Here is a 21,437-nt window from a genome sequence, read left to right as displayed (position 1 = left end):
GAATGTGCAAACTCCACACAGACAGTGACCCAAGCCGGGAATGGAACCCAGGTCCCTGGAGCTGTGAAGCAGCAGTGCTAACCACTGTGCTACCATGCCGCCCCATTCCCATTTCTCATCCCCATTCTCCTGCCTTTTCTCCATAAGCCCTGATTCTTTTATCAATCAAGAAGTTATCTATCTCTGTCTTAAGGACACTCAATGACCTGGACTCCACAGCCTTCTGCGGCAAAGAGTTCCACAGATTCACCACTCTCTGGCTGAAGAAATTCCTCCTCATCTCTGTTTTAAAGGATCGTCCCTTTAGCCTGAGGTTGTGCCCTCTGGTTCTAGTTTTTCCTACTAGTGGAAACATCCTCTCCACACCCACTCTATCCAGGCCTCGCAGTATCCTGGTTTGGCTATTAATCCAGAAACTCAGCTAATGTTCTGGGGACCCGGGTTCCAGTCCCGCCACGGCAGATGGTAGAATTTGCATTTGATTTAAAAAAACATACCTGGAATTAAGAATCTACTGATGCCCGTGAAACCATTGTCAGAAAACCCATCTGGTTCAGTAATGTTCTTTAGGGAAGGAAATCTGCCGTCCTTACCTGGTCTGGCCTACATGTGACTCCAGAGCCACAACAATGTGGCTGACTCTTAAATGCCCTCTGAAATGGACCAGCAAGCCACTCCGTTGTATCAATCACTCCGTCCCTAACGGCATTGTGGGTCAGCACTTGGACTGCAGCGTCTCTCACCTTCTCAAGGGCAACTAGGGATGGGCAATAAATGCTGGCCGAGCGAGTGATGCCCATATCCCACGAATGAATTTTTAAAAAATCCCTGGCCCTAATGCTCCCTTCAAGCAGGGATCTCCATTAGGAGTGTGTGATTGGTGAATTTATTTTTGCTTCAAGAAGAAATTAGATATCACTCTTGGGGCTAAAGGGACAAGGGATATGGGGGGGAAGGGGGGGATCAGGATATTGAATTCGATGATCAAGATGAATGCCGCAGCAGGCTCGAAGGGCCAAATGGCCTATTCCTGCTTCTAAGTTTAAGTTTTTTAAAAGTTTATTTATTAGTGTCACAAGTAGGCTTACATTAACACTGCAATGAAGTTACTGTGAAAATCCCCCAGTTACCACACTCTGGCGCCTGTTCGGGTTACACTGAGGGAGAATTTAGCACGGCCAATGCACCCTAACCAGCACGTCTTTCAGACTGTGGGAGGAAACCGGAGCACCCGGAGGAAACCCACGCAGACACGTGAAGAACTCCATACAGATAGCGACCCAAGCCAGGAATTGAATCCGGGTCCCTGGCGCTGTGAGGCAACGGTGCTGACCACTGTGCCATCCCGTTCTAGTTTCTATATTTTTATATTTTGGGGAGTCAGAAAAGCTATGGACTATCTGAAACCTGCAATTCACTTCTTATGAACCACTATTTGTTGCCTTTAGATAGTGTAAGTTGTATAAATAAATTCAGTTTCGACCAGCCGTTCTGATTTTCCATTATTATTCAAGGACAGAGCTTAATGCGAGAAGAATGTTACCCAAGTGTGGAGCATATGTGCAAAACGTCATAAGTAGCTCCCTCGTGGTTCCCAACCATAAATCACCGCTGGTAAAATCATATGTGCATTCATGATTGTGGAAGACCGCAAGCTTGTGATTTACACAGAGTGGCTTTTGTTAGTTTAGTGTTCTTCTGCTCAATCAAATCTTATTAAGTTCTTATTAAATTGTTGCAAGGTCCAGGACCTGGAACCAATGGATTCCTCCTCCCCGTGTAGGTAAGATTATACCAAAAGCTGAAAAATACTTTGAAGAGCACAAGGGTGCATTGTTTCTGTTCAGGCGGGCGGTATTTCTTTCTGACTGAGAGCACTGGCAAGGGGAAGTGAAAGATATCTCGACTCGTAACCCAGAAGAGGAAAATCACAGCAGCTACTCGGTGCTTACTGTGATGTTTAACCGAAGCTGTCTCTTGAACGGTTAGAATGGCTGATCCAGTGCCAGCGAGGTATAAAGAAGCCACATCGGCCAAGACATCTCCAGCTTGGATTCAGGATCCCTGTAACTGAGGTAGATAATCTCAACCAGTGTGGAAATACAAGTAATATCACCACTGGTGGCACGGTGGCCCAGTGGATAACACAGCGCCAGGCAACCGAGTTCGATTCCCAGCTTGGGTCACTGTCGGTGCGGAGTCTGCACATTCTCCCCATGTCTGCGTGGGTTTCCTCCGAGTTCTCCATTTTCTTCCATAGTCCAAAAGACGTGCTGGTTAGGTGCGTCAACCATGCTAAATTCTCCCTCAGTGTACCCGAACAGGTGCCGGAGTGTGGCAACTAGGGGATTTTCACAGTAACTTCATTGCAGTGTTAATGTAAGCCTACTTGTGACACTAATAAATAAACGTTAAAAACCTAGTGTTCAAAGAGGTGAATCTCGGTGGGATTCCTATTCCTGATAAAAGCAGGATCAGGCTATTGAGTTGGATGATCAGCCATGATCGTAATGAATGGCGGAGCAGGCTCGAAGGGCCAAATGGCCTCCTTCTGCTCCTATCTTCTATGTTTCTAGGATCACCTGGTTTCTGTTAGAAAGTAGCAAACAATGAGAGTTTGTTGCACTCCCATTGGTGGAATGCGACAAGTGGTGTGTCGATAAAAGTGGCAAAGGGACACAGGCTAAATGAGTGAATGGGCAAACTTGTGGCAGATACAGTTCAATATAGGGAAGTGTGACGTCTCCCACTTTAGGTCTAAGAAAGAGAAATTGGAATGTTCCCTTAATGAGAGACTCGAAACTGTGGAGGAGCATGGAAATTTGAGTGTTTGCGTACACAGATCACGGAAAGCTGGCGAACTGGCACATAATTTTTACCCAAGGCTAAAGGAATGTTGGCCTTTATCTTTAAGATGCTTCAGTTGTACAAAAAGTCACGATCCAAGTCATTTAGCATATTGGGTTCAGTTTTGGACCTAGACTTCAGGAAGAATATTCGGCCCTGGAGGAAGTACAGAGCGGATTCACTGGAATATATCAGGGTTTACATGTTTCAATGATGGAAACAGTACCACAAATGTGGCTTGTGTTTCTTGAGTTTAGATATATTGGAAAAGGAAAAGCACACACCTCACACTGACACACATACACACCTCACTCATACATACGCACACACATTCAGACACTGTCACACACTCTCACACTCACGTAGACGCACATGCGCGCACACACAAAAACACAGGGTGTGCTATCGGAATCAATGGGCACAGTAAGAAGTCTCGCAACACCAGGTTAAAGACCAACTGGTAGCTAAGTTCTGCACACATTAGGACGGCCTCAATCGGGATCTTGGGTTCATGTCACACTAAATGTAATCCCCACCATTTGGCCTGGGCTTGCAAAATCTTACAAACTGTCCGGGCTTGAAACAATTCACACCTCTTTAACCTGTGATCATCCCTCTCTCCTCTCATACTATCTGTACCTGCAAAGACTTGGTTACCTGTAAAGACTCGCTTTCCAACTATTCCTCACATTCCAAACTCTAATTATCTTGCAGTTGTGTCTTTGCCTATATATGCCGTGTTTGTGAACCTACCTCTACTCGCCTGATGAAGGAACTGATGCGCGTCAATAAGCACATGGAACCAAGGCTTCGGTATTGAAGGCTTTAATAAAGTAACAATGGAACTACTAACACGAATACACCAGTTCAGACTGAAGGGGTCCTGCCGGAGCAGGGGGTCTTATACCTCGCCACCGGAGGCGGGACCCCACTGGAATGTGCCATGATAACTCTTATAACAGGTAAACACCCTAACCCAACAACATAGTACAACCCCCACAGTAACAACACCCTAGCCCAACAGTAACATAGTAACAAACCCCAGTGGTGAACCAACGATGGTTCACCACATTCACCCCTCCTTTAAGAACAAAAGGTGGCGGGGTGGACGAAAAACAGGCCATATAAACAGACAATAACAGAAAAATCACAGGATTCACAAGTCCAGACGGTCTGGAGGACCGCACCGACGCTGCGATCTCCTCAACACCGGTTGCGAAACCGGAGCAGGTGCCGATCTCCTCAACACCGGTTGCGAAACCGGAGCAGGTGCTTGTGGTGGCGCTCTTTCCAAAGCAACGTCTGGCTGTCCCCTCAAGGACTCCCGGGCTGGCCGGCCCTGGTGAGGCGATGGTGCAGGGGATCCTGGAACGTTTGGTGGTAGTGGTGGTGGTGATGATGATGGTGGCGCCGATCTCCGAGTCTCAGGCAAGCTGTACATGGGAGTAAAAGTGTTATGCACTGGTCCCGGTGCTGACCGCGCCACGTCTGGGGAAGTAATGAGGAGTAGTGTTATGTAATGAGCCAGACGTGATAAAAGATCTTAAAGTAAGGGAACACTTAGGAAGCAGTGATCATAATATGGTAGAATTCAGTCTGCAATTTGAAAGAAGGAAGGCAGAATCAGATGTGAAGGTTCTACAGTTAAATAAAGGTAATTACAGGCGCATGAGGGAGGAACTGACAAAAATCGACTGGAAGCAGAGCCTAATGGGAAAGACAGTAGAACAGCAATGGCAGGAGTTTCTGGGAGTAATTGAGGACACAGTGCAGAGGTTCATCCCAAACAAAAGAAAGGTTATCAGAGGGGGGATTAGGCAGCCATGGCTGACAAAGGAAGTCAGGGAATGCATCAAGGCAAAAGAGAGAGCCTATAATGTGGCAAAGAGTAGTGGGAAGTCAGAAGATTGGGAAGGCTATAAAAACAAACAGAGGATAACAAAGAGAGAAATAAGGAAGGAGAGGATCAAATATGAAGGTAGGCTAGCCAGTAACATTAGGAATGATAGTAAAAGTTTCTTTAAATACATTAAAAACAAACGGGAGGCAAAAGTAGACATTGGGCCGCTCCAAAATGACGCTGGTAATCTAGTGATGGGAGACAAGGAAATAGCTGAGGAACTTAATAAGTACTTTGCGTCAGTCTTCACAGTAGAAGACATGAGTAATATCCCAACAATTCAGGAAAGTCAGGGGGCAGAGTTGAATATGGTTGCCATCACAAAGGAGAAAGTGCTAGAGAAACTAAAAGGTCTGAAAATTGATAAATCTCCGGGCCCAGATGGGCTACATCCTAGAGTTCTAAAGGAGATAGCTGAAGAAATAGTGGAGGCGTTAGTTATGATCTTTCAAAAGTCACTGGAGTCAGGGAAAGTCCCAGAGGATTGGAAAATCGCTGTTGTAACCCCACTGTTCAAGAAGGGAACAAGAAAAAAGATGGAAAATTATAGGCCAATTAGCCTAACCTCAGTTGTTGGCAAAATTCTAGAATCCATCGTTAAGGATGAGATTTCTAAATTCTTGGAAGTGCAGGGTCGGATTAAGACAAGTCAGCATGGATTTAGTAAGGGGAGGTCGTGCCTGACAAACCTGTTAGAGTTCTTTGAAGAGATAACAAATAGGTTAGACCAAGGAGAGCCAATGGATGTTATCTATCTTGACTTCCAAAAGGCCTTTGACAAGGTGCCTCACGGGAGACTGCTGAGTAAAATAAGGGCCCATGGTATTCGAGGCAAGGTACTAACATGGATTGACGATTGGCTGTCAGACAGAAGGCAGAGAGTTGGGATAAAAGGTTCTTTCTCAGAATGGCAACCGGTGACAAGTGGTGTCCCGCAGGGTTCAGTGTTGGGGCCACAGCTGTTCTCTTTATATATTAACGATCTAGATGACGGGACTGGGAGCATTCTGGCCAAGTTTGCCGATGATACAAAGATAGGTGGAGGGGCAGGTAGTATTGAGGAGGTGGGGAGGCTGCAGAAAGATTTAGACAGTTTAGGAGAGTGGTCCAAGAAGTGGCTGATGAAATTCAACGTGGGCAAGTGCGAGGTCGTACACTTTGGAAAAAAGAATAGAGGCATGGACTATTTTCTAAACGGTGACAAAATTCATAATGCTAAAGTGCAAAGGGACTTGGGAGTCCTAGTCCAGGATTCTCTAAAGGTAAACTTGCAGGTTGAGTCCGTAATTAAGAAAGCAAATGTAATGTTGTCATTTATCTCAAGAGGCTTGGAATACAAAAGCAGGGATGTACTTCTGAGGCTTTATAAAGCACTGGTTAGGCCCCATTTGGAGTACTGTGAGCAATTTTGGGCCCCACACCTCAGGAAGGACATACTGGCACTGGAGCGGGTCCAGCGGAGATTCACACGGATGATCCCAGGAATGGTAGGCCTGACATACGATGAACGTCTGAGGATCGTGGGATTATATTCATTGGAGTTTAGGAGGTTGAGGGGAGATCTGATAGAAACTTACAAGATAATGAACGGCTTAGATAGGATGGACGTAGGGAAGTTGTTTCCATTAACAGGGGAGACTAGGACGCGGGGGCACAGCCTTAGAATAAAAGGGAGTCACTTTAGAACAGAGATGAGGAGAAATTTCTTCAGCCAGAGAGTGGTGGGTCTGTGGAATTCATTGCCACAGAGGGCTGTGGAGGCCGAGACGTTGAGCGTCTTCAAGACAGAAATTGATAAATTCTTGATTTCTCGAGGAATTAAGGGCTATGGGGAGAGAGCGGGTAAATGGAGTTGAAATCAACCATGATTGAATGGTGGAGTGGACTCGATGGGCCGAATGGCCTTACTTCCGCTCCTATGTCTTATGGTCTTATGGTCTTATAGTAGTGGATTCGTGACTGGGGGAATAGGAGCGACAGGAGTTGCTACGTCCCCTGCGGGCGCCAGGTCTCTAATGGAGACAGTGTCCTCTCGCCCGTCAGGATATGCCACATAGGCATACTGAGGGTTGGCGTGGAGGAGTTGGACCGGTTCGACCAAGGGGTCGGACTTGCGAGCCCTCACATGGCGCCGCAGCAGGATGGGTCCTGGGTACGTCAACCAGGCTGGCAATGAGGTCCCCGAGGACGACCTCCGAGGGAATGAGAACATCCTCTCGTGGGGAGTAGCATTGGTTGCCGTACACAGGAGGGAGCGGATAGAATGGAGCGCATTTGGAAGGACCTCCTGCCAACGGGAGACTGGAAGGCCCCTGGATTTCAGTGCCAGTAGGACAGCCTTCCAGACTGTAGCATTCTCCCTTTCCACCTGTCCGTTACCCCTAGGGTTGTAGCTCGTGGTTCTACTAGAGGCAATCCCGAATGAGAGCAGGAATTGCCTCAAGTCGTTGCTCATGAACGACGAGCCCCTGTCGCTATGAATGTAGCAGGGGTACCCGAACAGGGTAAAAAGTTCACTGAAAACCTTAATGACGGTGGCAGTTGACGTGTCCGCACAGGGGAAAACAAACGGAAACCGGGAATACTCGTCTATTATGTTGAGAAAATAGACATTCCGGTCCGTTGAGGGAAGGGGGCCCTTAAAATCCACACTCAGCCTCTCAAAAGGGCGAGTGGCCTTGACCAATTGTGCCCGGTCTGGTCGATAAAAGTGTGGTTTGCATTCTGCGCAAATCCGACAGCTTCTAGTCACTGACCTGACATCCTCCACCGAGTAAGGCAGGTTGCGGGCTTTGATGAAGTGGTAGAGTCTGGTGACTCCAGGATGACACAGATCATTGTGGAGAGCCTTCAAGCGGTCCTCCTGCATGATGGCGCATGTTCCGCGCGAGAGGGCATCCGAGGGCTCATTGAGCTTCCCTGGACGATACATAATATCGTAATTATAGGTGGAGAGCTCAATTCTCCACCGCAAGATCTTATCGTTCTTGATCTTGCCCCTCTGCGTGTTACTGAACATAAACGCCACGGATCGTTGATCCGTGATCAGGGTGAACCGCTTACCTGTCAGGTAATGGCGCCAGTGTCTGACTGCCTCCACAATGGCCTGAGCCTCCTTTTCCACCGCTGAATGCCGAATTTCTGGGCCTTGAAGGGTGCGGGAAAAGAACGCGACGGGCCTGCCTGCCTGGTTTAGTGTGGCGGCTAGGGCGAAGTCAGATGCATCACTCTCCACCTGGAAAGGGATGGATTCATCCACCGCATGCATCGTGGCTTTCGAGATGTCGCTCTTCAAAACCTTGAAGGCCAATTGGGCCTCCGGCTTAAGTGGAAAGGTCGTGGACTTAATGAGCGGACGAGCTTTGTCCGCGTAGTTGGGGACCCACTGTGCATAATATGAAAAAAACCCGAGGCATCTCCTCAGTGCTTTCGTGCTAGCGGGCAAGGGAAGTTCAGTGAGTGGGCGCATACGGTCTGGATCAGGGCCAATGACCCCGTTTTCCACCACGTATCTGAGGATGGCTAACCTACGCGTACGGAATACGCACTTCTCCCTGTTATAGGTCAGATTCAGGCAAGATGCAGTGCGCAGAAAGTGTTGGAGATTCGTGTCGTGGTCCTGCTGGTCATGGCCGCAGATGGTGACGTTATCCAGGTACGGGAAGGTAGCCCGCAACCCGTTCTGGTCCACCATTCGATCCATAGCACGCTGGAAGACCGAGACCCCATTGGTGACACCAAATGGAACCCTGAGGAATTGGTATAGACGACCATCCGCCTCAAAAGCCGTATATTGTTGGTCCTCTGGGCGGATGGGGAGTTGATGGTAGGCGGACTTAAGGTCTATGGTAGAAAACACTCGGTACTGCGCAATCTGATTGACCATATCAGAAATGCGCGGGAGAGGATACGCATCCAGCTGCGTGTATCTATTAATGGTCTGACTATAGTCGATGACCATCCGAGGTTTGTTCCCGCTTTTGACTACCACGACCTGCGCTCTCCACGGACTAGCACTGGCCTGTATGATCCCTTCCTTGAGGAGCCGCTGAACCTCAGATCTAATAAAGATCCGGTCCTCAGCGCTGTAACGCCTACTTTTAGTAGCGATGGGCTTGCAGCCAGGTACCAGATTTTTAAAAAGGGATGGTGTCGTGATCTTCAGGGTGGATAAATTGCACGCGGGGCGCTTTGGGCAATTTGGAGGCTGCGGCTGATTCCCTACTGCCAGTGAAGGGAGTGGCCCACCGTACTGTAGGATCACACTCTTCATGTGGACCATAAAGTTTAGTCCGAGGAGAATTGGCGCGCAAAGGTGAGGTAGCACAAGGAGCCTGTATTGCTCGTAAATTGTGCCCTGTACCTCAAGAGTTACCATACATCGTCCTTGGATCGGTACAGACCGGGACCGTGATGCCATGGAAATTGTCTGTTTGGCAGGGAGAATCCGGAGTCCACACCTTTTAGCAGTTTCAGGGTGTATGAAACTTTCGGTGCTTCCACTGTCAAACAGACAATTCACAGTTCTGCCACTAACCTTTACCTCCATCATAGAATGTTCCAGTCTGTAATGCCTCGTCTGATCCAGGGAGATCGACGCCACCGTTGGCCCCTGGGCGTCACTGCATGCTGCCGATGTGGATGCTGAGGACCCCTGCTGGTCGCTCCTAGTCGTCGTGGACCATGATGGCCGCCCCCATGAATCGCACGTGGGCGAGGGCGCCAAGCGCAGCGACTCCTGGTGGTCTTCCTCCTCCTCTGTCTGCCACGATGGCGCCGTCCTGAGATCGCACGTGGTCGGACCTCGTGGGTACTGCGACGCCGAAAGAGATGGTCTCCGTTCTGGAGGGTTACAAGCTGCACTGCCGTTTTTAGGTTTGGACCTGCAGACTTTGCCGTAGTGGCCTTTTTTACCGCACTGGCTGCAGATTGCCGTTCTTGCCGGACACTGTTGCCGTGGATGCTTGGCCCCTCCACAAAAATAGCATCGCTGGCCACCTGGAGCTGCCGCCGTCGTCGAATCGATCTGGGAGCGCGCGTTCGCGGGGCGAGGAGGGAGCTGAGCTTGCTCCAACCACGTTGACTGCACGTGGTCCTCGGGGTACAGCGCCAAGCTCTTCGACGCCGCCTCCAACCTCACGGCCATCTCCATTGCCTGGGTCAAGTTGAGTTTCCCCTTTTCTAGCAATTTAAGCCTGATGTACGAGGACCCTACCCCTGCTACGAACGCGTCTCGGGCGAGGTCGTACATATACTGATCGGCGGAGACGTCCTTACAGTCGCAACCCCTGGCAAGCTGCAGGAGCTCATTGGCATAATCCTCCATGGTTTCGCCTGACTGCCGACGTCGTGTAGCGAGGAGGTAACGAGCGTGTATCTCGTTGGGTGGCATAGTGTATCTTTTCTTTAGGAGCTCGACGGCACCCTGGTAAGTGGGAGCTGCGCGAATGGCTAGGGTAAATCGTGTCGCTTACCCTTGCGTGGAGGACCTGGAGTCTATCACTGTCCGTAGTGATAGCTACCGAGGCTGCCAGGTAGTCCTCAAAGCACTTCCACCAATGGTCGAATGTGTTAGCTGCACCGACCGCACGTGGGTCCAGTGTCAGACGATCCGGTTTTAGAATCTGTTCCATACTCTCTGTTTTTTTCTTCTTGTTGCACAGTTGTGAGTTTTCTGTTTACTTTATTAAATTGATGCGCGTCAATAAGCACATGGAACCAAGGCTTCGGTATTGAAGGCTTTAATAAAGTAACAATGGAACTACTAACACGAATACACCAGTTCAGACTGAAGGGGTCCTGCCGGAGCAGGGGGTCTTATACCTCGCCACCGAAGGCGGGACCCCACTGGAATGTGCCATGATAACTCTTATAACAGGTAAACACCCTAACCCAACAACATAGTACAACCCCCACAGTAACAACACCCTAGCCCAACAGTAACATAATAACAACCCCCAGTGGTGAACCAACGATGGTTCACCACAGGAACAGTGCTCCGAAAGCTCGTGATTCTAAGTAAACCTGTTGGGCTTTAACCTGGTGTTGTGAGACTTTTTACTGAGCCCACCCCAGTCCAAGGCCAACATCTCCACATCAAAGTCAATGGGGGCTTGATTCAATAGCCCTCACAGGAGCACTGGGATTATGATCCATGTTTAACCCATACCTGTTCATTGATGTTCATGCAGCACGCCAACATGTGCTGTCTGCTTAGCATGAGCTTTGCATGCATCCGGGACTTACTACACTGGTGATTGTCTGCTTGCCCAGTAAGAGCGGGTTCAAAATTGTAATTCCTGTTACCAATTAAAGTTACCCTGCACCTCTCACTTTCTCCTTCTCGTCTCACACCAATCTTACCCCTGTGACGGGTACAATCTGGCCGGGCAAATTGAGAAATGACGAGAAGAGGGTGAGAATGACTCAATTTCACACTCGCAGCCACTGGCTGAGGTACTTACTCTCTGCATATCATTGAGGATAGATTGGAGGTGGGATCATGGTGTGGCATTTGCTCCTGTGTATATTTTATATATCTCAGAGCAAAACAGAGATAACACCGAATTTCTAGGTTTATTTTACAAGAGTTTTGAAATATCTCCAGCACCGCAAAGTGTCTGCACTTCTGCTTATAGCTCAGCGCCCAATCTGTTTGCTTTGCTCTGAATAAACGCCCAGACTTAACCAATCAAGCACAGTGAGCGTAGATCAGTTATCACACACACAACAATTGAACACTACAATACAAGTGCTCTGCAGCCAGAGTGGGGATGGGACAGGTAGCCAGCAAAAGCACACGGATGTCTGGACATTAGACCTGACGCACAAATCCTGAAATTTCCCTGTGCCCCATACCTCTGAAGCACTCGGTGTCTGATCAAGGGACTGGGCATCAGGAAGGTGGCCGTAAAACGTAGGAGCAGAAGTAGGCCATTCGGCCCATCGAGTCTGCTCCGCCATTCGATGAGATCATGACCAATCTGATAGAATAATCCACTTTCTGACCTCTTTCACATAACCCTTGATTCCTTTACTGATTAACAATCTGTTTATCTCATCATACTTAGTGTCCTGGCCTCTCAGAGCTCTCTGCAGTAAAGAATTCCACAGATTCACTACCCTCTGTGAGAAGAAATTCCTCCTCATCTCTGTCCTAAATTGGCGACCCTTTACTCTGCGATTATTCCCTCTGATCCTAGACTCTCTCACATGGGGAAACAACTTCTTAGCAACTACCCTGTCAAGCCCCCTCAGTATCCTATATGTCACAGCAGGAAATTCACGCATCAGAAATGACTCCAACCCTCTAGCTATGGTATATCCAGCTTTCCCTTGCTAAGCAGCTGCTAAAATCTGTTCCCGAATTTTCTTTACATTTGTTCGTGGGTCAGCATTTATTGTCCACATCCCTGGGGGATTTAAGACTCAACCACACGACTGCTATGTATGTGGGGTCACATGTAGACCAGACCCAAGGACGTCAGCTAAAAGACAGAATAACACTGGTTACATGGTAATCAGTAGTCTTTTCATAGAATCTCTACCAAGCCATTCGGCCCATCAACTCTGCGCCGACCGCAATCCCTCCCAGATCATATCCCCACATATTTACCCTGCTAGTCCCGCTCACACTAAGGGTCAATTTAGCACGGCCAGTCAACCTAACCCGCACATCTTTTGGACTGTGAGAAGAGACCGGAGCACCCGGAGGAAACCCACGCAGATACGGGGAGAACGTGCAAACTCCACACAGAGTGACCCAAGCCGGGAATCGAACCCGGGTCCCTGGCGCTGTGAGGCAGCAGAGCTACGGTGCCTTCCATATTTTTATTGAATTACAATTTTACCATCTGCTGTGGTGGGATTCGAACTCAGGTTCCCAGGGCATAACCCTGGGTCTCTGGATTACTAGTCCAGTGACAATACCACTACGCCACCGCCTCCCATTATGTGTGTGGGTAGAGGTGCCAGGACTGACTGAGCAGAAACTGGCATCAAATCTGGAAGATGTACAAAGTGCCTCACTCTTGAGAGACAAAGCACCAGACAAAAGAAAATGGTTTATTTTAGGTGACTGAGCAGAAATATTTTATTTTATTTATTATTGTCACATGTATTAACATACAGTGAAAAGTATTGTTTCTTGCACGCTATACAGACAAAGCATACTGTTCATAGAGAAGGAAACGAGAGAGTGCAGAATGTAGTGTTACAGTCATATCTAGGGTATAGAAAAAGATCACCTTAATGCAAGGTAGATCCATTCAAAAGTCTGATGGCAGCAGGGAAGAAGCTGTTCTTGAGTTGGTTGGTATGTGACCTCAGACTTCTGTCTCTTTTTCCCCGACGGAAGAAGGTGGAAGAGAGAATGTCTGGTGTGCGTGGGGTCTTTAATTATGCTGGCTGCTTTGCCGAGGCAGCGGGAAGTGTAGACAGAGTCAATGGATGGGGGGGGGTCTGGCTTGCGTGATGGACTGGGCTACATTCACGACCTTTTGTAGTTCCTTGCGGTCTTGGGCAGAGCAGGAGCCACACCAAGCTGTGATACAACCAGAAAGAATGCTTTCCACGGTGCAAATATGAGGCACCTGACTGAGTGCAGGACAATTTAAATCGTTTGTTTATCTTGAATCTCTGATTTCCAGTCATAATAAACAGAACGGCTGTTGGACAAGATGTTTTGAGTGTGTGTGTGTGCGTGTGAGAGAGGGGAGGTGCTAGTAAGGAAACCTAAAGGTATTTAGTCTTGTGATCTGTATAAACAAGCCTGAATGCCTGTGAGAGGGATCCACTATTTGTAGTGCATTGCTTATGGGCTGGGAGAATGTGGAGCGAGGCAGATACAAGTGTTGAATATATAATTCGCGTGACAAGCTCCTCCCCCCTCCCCCCCCCCCCCTCCAACCCCTTTCTATAAGAGGAGCACTGCAAACTGGCCTTTGTATCGTACACCTCCAAAAGAACCAGTTGTCCTCTGTGCTTTAGGGAGAGACTTTCAGAGAGAGAAGAGACTGTCACATTCACCAGCTGTGTGTGTGCTGGGATTGAGGGGGGTAGGATATAATGCAGTTACCCTAACCAGAGGCATGGTTGATTCCCCCCCCCCCCCCCCCCTGTCATATCCACCAGCTGTGTGTGTGTATACTGGGGTTGAGGAGAGAGGATGTAATGTTGTTGTGCTGACCACAAGCATGGTTGATTTCCCCCCGCACCGTGTAAGTATATAAATAACTTTGGTGCCTAACTCTTAAATTGCATGCAAGAGAGAGAAAGATTAATCATTGACAGTTCTTTTGAGAAGTACTTTGTTCTTTGGGTAACTGATTGAGAGGAGCGCAGGACTGCTGTGCATTAGAGTGTCAGTTTCATTCTGCAGAAACACACTGTTCACTCTCCCTCCCTCCAGTGCTGTGCATCTCTTTATCTGTCTCACTCACGGGGTGTCAGTATGTGTGTGTGTGTGTGTGTGCCTTTCTCCCTCTCCCTCCAACTATTTCGAGCACAAACGGGAGTTCTCTATCGCTCGCTTAGCTTACATAATTTACATGCCTAGATCATGACATCACATGATGCATCAGCTTAGCAACCACCGTTAAGGAGTTTAAGGTTTATGGGCTTCTGCGTATTAATATAACTCAGGGGGGTAAGTGGGCGGGGGTGGGGGGCATGTTTTTGCGTTGGGCAGTGCACCGGTGGATATAAGAGTGAAGACCCGGTAAGTGTATCTTGTTTTTGAACTGTGGAAATGCAGGAGGGACAAATCGAAGATGTAGAAATGCTTTTGGGAGTTTCGGGGCTGTTGAAGATTTTGTAAATCAATTTTACAGGAATAGGGCTGGTGTTTTCTCTTTCGAAGTTCAGCCTTTTATGTCTCCGGTATAAATTAGAACTGAAACTCTCTGTGCACGTGGGCCTGGGAATAGAGACTGCAGGAATCATTGTCAATCTCCCTCAAGCTGCCAAGTGAAGACAAACCTTTTTTTTCAAACACGCCAACAACTGTGGTGGTGAGAAGTAGGGGGGGGGCCTTGTTCTTGTCACCCACCTTTTTGAGGAACCATTTTTGAACCTCTAACCCTAACTGTGCTTAAAGACCTGCAGAAATGAGTGGTCTGAACAGAGAGCTTCTGCAGTCCCTTTCCAAGTGTAAGGTCAGGTCATTCCCTTATGCTCACCTGAAACATGACCACAGGTCAGATTGAGGATTTCTTTCTACTTCGTAAGGTAACATGCCACTGATAAACTGGTCCAGATTATACCCACGTTAAGCCTTTGAAAACTGTATCATCGGGACATGCCTTGTCCGTCTTGGTGACCCAAGACTGTTTGTCCCTCCACCCACCCCCCCAACACCAATCAGACCCTTTGTAGCTGAACCCTCGCTCTGCATTTAACCCTGGGTTTTCGTGATCATACAATGGTTTACAATACAGACAGAGGCCATTCAGCCCATCCTATCCAGGCCAGCTCGCTGCAAGAGCAACACCACTAGTTCCACTCCCCCATCCCGTCTTTCCCCGTAGTTCCGTAAAGCTTTTTTATCCGGGGAGGCAGTTATGCAATTCTCTTTTGAAACCCACTATTGAATTTGCATTGTAAAGGAAAAATTTTCACTAAGATTGAGCCCAAGATCAGGTGCAAAGCCTCATCTTGTCAGCTTGGATCTCGTTTGTTTCTCTTGTGGGGGCCATGAATTGGATTCAATTTGAATTTGAATTGATTTTGGAGCAAGCAAGGAGATGGATTAAGTCACTCTGAGCACTGACTTTGGAACTTTAAGAATGGAGTAATTTTTTAAAAAAAATTCCCGTGTCATCTTTGGATCCTTCGCTATTCATCTTAAATTGTAAGAAGTCTCACAACACCATGTTACAGTCCTACAGGTTTATTTGGAATCACGAGCTTTGAGTGCTGCTCCTTCATCAGGTGAGTCTCACCTGATGAAGGAGCAGTGCTCCGAAAGCTCGTGATTCCAAATAAACCTGTTGGACTTTAACCTGGTGTTGTGAGACTTCTTACTGTGCCCACCCCAGTCCAACGCCAACATCTCCACATCATCTTAAATTGGTGTGCCCTGCTCCTCAATCTTCAGCCAATGTGAACAGTTTCTCCCTGTCTGTCCAGACCCCTCATAATTTTGAACAACTCTTCTCCAATCTTCTCTTTTCCAAAGAGAACAGTTCCAGCTACTCCAACCTCTCTCAGTAGCTGAAGTCCCTGGAAACAGTCTTGTGAATCTTTTCTTTACTTTCTCGAAAGCTTTCACATCCTTCTTAATATGCGGAGCCCACAATTGGACACAATCATCCAGTTGAGGCTGAACCAGTGTTAAAAGTTCACCAGAGCTTCCTTGCTTTTGTATTCTATCCCCATATTTATAAATTCTGCATGTCTTATTAACCACTCTCTCAAATTGCCCTGCCACCTTTGGGTGCCTATACCCCCCCAGGTGGCTCTGCTCCTACACCCCCATTAAAACCGTACCTTTTATTGCCTCTCTTAGCTCTCACGTCACAATTCTCTACATTAAATCTCTTTGTAAAAGGTGTCTGCCCATTTCACCAGCCTGTCAATCTCCTTGTAAAGTCATATCAGTTATCTGCCTTAGATTTCATAGTACCTGTACTTCCAAATTTTGTGTCATCTTCAAGTTTTGAAACTGTGCCCTGAACACCCAAGCCAAAAAGTCATTAATAAGATCAAGAAAAGCAGTGGCCTTAACACTGACTCCAGGGAGACCCTGCTACAGTGTATACATTCCTGTAGTCTGATAAACAACCGTTTGCCACTCCCACTGCTTCCTTTCCTTCAGCCAACTTCATATCCATGCGACCACTGTTCCTCTTATTCCATGGGCTTTGACTTTGTTGACCAGCCTGTTATATGACTCTCTATCAAAAGTCTTTCTGAAGTCCGTGTACATTACATCGACCATGTTACCCCCATCTTCCCTCTGAGATTTTTGATGAAGTAACAATCAAAACACAATTTGTCAAACAGAGTTTGCCTCACAAACCCATGCTTGTTTACCTTAACTGACCCCCATTTGTCCAAGCCACTGCTAAAGTTGACCCAAATTATTGTTTCTAAAAGCTTTTTCAATGCTGAAGTTAAACTGTCGGCTATCCTGCACGTTTGGCTGTGTCAGGTTCCTGGAGTTCCCACATGGAACAGGATATGCATTGAATGCGAATGAGGAGTCCTGTCATGACTTTATTTATTAGTCCATTTTATTTATTAGACCATTAATTGGTTCAACAGACATAAACTAAAGACTTAAATAAGCACTCACCTGCTTCCCAATCAGTTGCTGCTCTTCTTATGATGTCATTTTATAAGGAGGCAATTTAAATAAAATGTAAGACTTGGGCTGAAGAAGACTTAAGTGTGTAGGTTAGGTGGATTGGCCATGTTAAGTTGCCCCTTAATGTCTATAGAGGCGTAAGTTATGTGGATTGGCCATGTTGAATTGCCCCTTAATGCCTAAAGTTGTGTAGGTTAGGTGCATTGGCCATGTTAAATCTTTAACATAAGATCCTATTAGGCAATTAATGAAATTTCTGAGTTTAACCCACTTGCCTCACTCAGAAAAATGAAGACACTTATCAACCAATCACCTAACCTGCATATCCTGCAATGCTTTGAATATTTTTTGCTCTATTATCTTTTGCAAAATTAAGGTGGGGGGGGCGGGCGGCAGGCGTTGTTAGAGCAGGTGAGAGTGGTGTAATGGGGTCAGGTGGTGAAGTGTGGGGTTAAGTTGCAGGCTGACTAGGCACAAGTTTTTGCAAAATTAATGTTTGCTAAGTGAATGGACATTTAAAACATGCTGAAGGTGGTTTATTTTCATTGCAAACTCGTAACCTCACACAAGGTGCTGGTGGTGTGTAGAAGAGTTGGGATTGGGGAAGGGAGAGTGGTGATTGGTGGGAATGAAATTCCTTCATTGCTGCCCAACCTTTAGTGTCAGTGTTCTAATTTTGTCGAATGAATGTACTGGAACACAAGGTCATGTATGTTACACCGGTTTATGTGATTCTATGTTGAATCAGAACATTCTCGCAAATATTCTGTCAGATGTGACCTAAAGTTAAGAGAAGCTGTAAGGTCCACTGTTATTTGTCATTTATATTAATGATTTGGATGAGAATATAGGAGGCATGGTTAGTAAGTTTGCAGATGACACCAAGATTGGTGGCATAGTGGACAATGAAGAAGGTTATCTCTAATTGCAACGGGATCTTGATCAATTGGGCCAGTGACCTGACGAATGGCAGATGGAGTTTAATTTGGATAAATGTGAGGTGATGCATTTTGGTAGATTGAACCAGGGCAGGACTTACTCAGTTAATGGTAGGGCATTGGGGAGAGTTACAGAGCAAAGAGATCGAGGGGTACATGTTCATAGCTCTTTGAAAGTGGAGTCACAGGTGGACAGAGTGGTGAAAAAGGCATTAGGCATGCTTGGTTTCATTGGTGAGAAAATTGAATACAGGAATTGGGACGTTTTGTTGAAGTTGTACAAGACGTTGGTAAGGCCACACTTGGAATACTGTGTACAATTCTGGTCACCCTATTATAGAAAGGATATTATTAAACTAGAAAGAGTGCAGAAGAGATTTACTAGGATACTACTGGGACTTGATGGTTTGAGTTTTAAGGAGAGGCTGGATAGACTGAGACTTTTTTTTCTGGAGCGTAGAAGGCTGAGGAATGATCTTATAGAGGTCTATCAAATAATGATGGGCATAGATCAGCTAGATAATCAACATCTTTTCCCAAAGGTAGGGGAGTCTAAAACTAGAGGGCATAGGTTTAAGGTGAGAGGGGAGAGATACAAAAGTGTCCAGAGGGGCAATTTTTTCACACACAGGTGGCAAGTGTCTGGAACAAGATGCCAGAGGTGGTAGTAGAGGCGGGTATAATTTTGTCTTTTAAAAAGCATTTAGACAGTTACATGGGTATGATGGGTATAGAGGGATATGGGCCAAATGCGGGCAATTGGGACTAGCTTAGAGGTTTCAAAAAAAAAGGGCGGCATGGACAAGTTGAGCCAAAGGGCCTGTTTCCATGCTGTAAACCTCTATGACTCTATGAAGCAAAAAAGCATAGAATCCCGACAGTGCAGAAGGAGGCCACCCATCCCAACAAGTCTGTTTCGACCCACCTCGGAAGAGCAGCCCACCCCCCTGCCTCATCCATGCATCCACCATGGCCAATCCACCCAACCCATACATCTTTGGACACTAAGGGGCAATTTAGCATGGCCAATCCACCCAACCCACACATCTTTGCACATTCTTGTCATTGAACCGCATCCTGCCAACACCCTCAACAGTTTGTTTCTTCTCCTCTTCCTTCAAATAAAGACATGCCAATCCTTTAAAAAACAGTTTAATATCTCTTGGGACTTCTCATTGGGTAAGAGACTACAGACAAACTTCAGGGGGTTATCACTGGGAGATGATGGTCTAGTGGTATTATCGCTAGACTATTAATCCAGAAACTCAGCTAATGCTCTGGTGACCCGGGCTCGAATCCCACCATGGCAGAAGGTGGAATTTGACTTTAATAATAAAATCTGGAATTAAGAATGTACTGATGACCACAAAACTATTGTCGATTGTTGGAAAAATCCATCTGGTTCACAAATGCTCTTTAGGGAAGGAAATCGGCCACCCTTACCTGGTCTGGCCTATATGTGACTCCAGAGCCACAGCAATGTGGTTGACTCTCAACTGCCCTCTGAAATGGCTGAGCAAGCCACTCAGTTCAAGGGCAACGAGGGATGGGGCAATAAAGGCTGGCCAGCCAGCTACGTCCACGAATGAATTAAAACAATCTTGGACTGGAAGAGGCTTGGCTGGATTGCAACAGCATTTTTGCCTTGATTTGTACAGCCTTCCATATGTTTGCGTCAGTATGCGCTTTTTGTCTATTTGTGTTTTCATGTCTTTGAGCCGATTCTATTCCCATTCTGAATTCCTCTGTCCACATCTGTAATACAAATGGCCAATGTAAATATGTCACACTGCACTTACACCCTCCCACCAATGATGGTGCTCTACCTAACTCCTCCACCAAAACTGCAGAGAAGCTCCAAACAACTCTACTTCTCTGTCCCCCACCCCCTGCAAATTACTGCTTAACAAAACCTAAAACCTACATGATCTCTAAATATAAGGACAGAGTGGATGATTTTTAAATAGGGACTGAACTTCATCTGTGCACTACTGTCTTAATTCCCATTTGATTTTGATCATGTGCAGTGCCCTGGGCAACTGACTGACTGTCGGCTGAAAAACATTCAACAGATTCAGTCATAAAAGACCAAAGATCGGCATTTATTGAAAAGCTGGTTTTAATCCCTCCTCCTCCATCAGAAATAGTGTGGGTTGATGAGTGTTAAAATCGTTTCTCTGGCTGTAGAAGGGGTGTGTGCGTTTGCATTGAGCAAGAGGGGTGTCTTAATGAGCCCTTGGATGTTGAAGAATGTGACGGAGGAGAGGTTAAAATTGAGGCTGGTGGTGTAGTGAGTGAGGCGATGTTGGGAGAAGTGAATCAGAGTGCTGACCCTTGCTCATGTTGTGTGTTAACTGAGTTTTCTTGCTATCCTGAAGGATCTGGTAATGCTGTCGGCACTGACCCTCTCTGTCTAGGCTTGCTTGAAATTGCCCTTTGGATGCCCCGATGGGTGCTGGGGAACAGTACTTCCCTTCAGGATGGCATGGTGGCACAGTGGTTAGCACTGCTGCCTCACAGCGCACAAGGACCGGGATCGATTCTGGCCTTGATTCACTGCCTGTGTAGGGTTTGCATGTTCTCCCTGTGTCTGCGTGGGTTTTCTCTGGCTTCCTCCCACAGTCCAAAGATGTGCAGGTTAGGTTGGTTGGCCATGTTAAATGAGCAGATGGGATGGAGGGATGGATGGGACTGGGTAAGATACTCTTTTGGAGAGTTGGTGCAGACTCAATGGGCCAAATGGCCTCCTGCACTGGGGGATTCTATACTTCCAGCCTTCACTTCCTCTGCTAGGATCTCTGCGGATGGATGAGAAAGTGTGATACACCCCTTTGCGTTGTTGAATGTACAGGGATGGTACTTTGTGTTAAAAGATTCAAAACCTCTCTCGGACGAGTTGATAAAGGCAGAAGAAATTGTGGACGAGATGCCTGATTCTGGAGGCAGCTGGACTTCAAATGTTGAGATCCAGGTGCTAAAATAAACTGGACTTCACGTCAGCACATGATCAAGAAGCAGGCGGAGGCCATTCCGTCCCTTGAGCCTGCTCTGCCATTAATAAGATCGTGGCTGATCTGATTGTAACTGATTTAAAACGAGTTCCAGACTCTGTTGTCCAGGCTCACTCACCTTAACCACCTAACCAGTCGAGGTTCATCCTTGAACTATCTTATCTTCTCAAGATTTTTTTAGTCCCCTTGCTGCTGTGGTTTTGCTCCTCCAAACTGTTAATCAGGCTATCGTGGGATGCTGCATACTTCTTCCTCACCATAGAATCCCTACAGTGCAGAAGGAGGCCATTTGGTCCATCAAGTCTGTACTGACACTTTGGAAGAGCACCTAACCCAGCCTCCCTCCACCTCGCATCCGATATCCGTAACCCCACGCATTTAACAAGGCCAATCCACCTGACCTACACATCCCTGGACATTAAGGGGCAATTTAC

General features: G+C 47.0%; 1 protein-coding gene across 9 annotated transcripts in view; it reads left to right on the top strand.

The window, feature by feature from the left end:
- The window catches only part of rasgrp3 (RAS guanyl releasing protein 3 (calcium and DAG-regulated)), a 118,039-nt gene that overhangs the window by 26,917 nt on the left and 69,685 nt on the right, over window positions 1–21,437 (top strand). For 3 of the 9 annotated variants that reach the window (XM_078229559.1, XM_078229556.1, XM_078229551.1), the window contains exon 1: window positions 13,713–13,965. The exons of 3 other annotated variants lie outside the window; for them this stretch is intronic. The gene's annotated coding sequence lies outside the window, so the exon portion shown is untranslated. Of the gene's footprint in view, window positions 1–13,712; window positions 13,966–14,245; window positions 14,466–21,437 lie in introns of those variants that run through there. 3 more of the 9 variants (XM_078229557.1, XM_078229553.1, XM_078229560.1) reach the window with 3 other exon arrangements.

Source organism: Mustelus asterias, chromosome 15, assembly GCF_964213995.1.
Source record: "Mustelus asterias chromosome 15, sMusAst1.hap1.1, whole genome shotgun sequence".
NCBI classification, from domain to species: Eukaryota; Metazoa; Chordata; class Chondrichthyes; order Carcharhiniformes; family Triakidae; genus Mustelus; species Mustelus asterias.
This window is presented reverse-complemented; position numbering and strand designations above follow the sequence as displayed.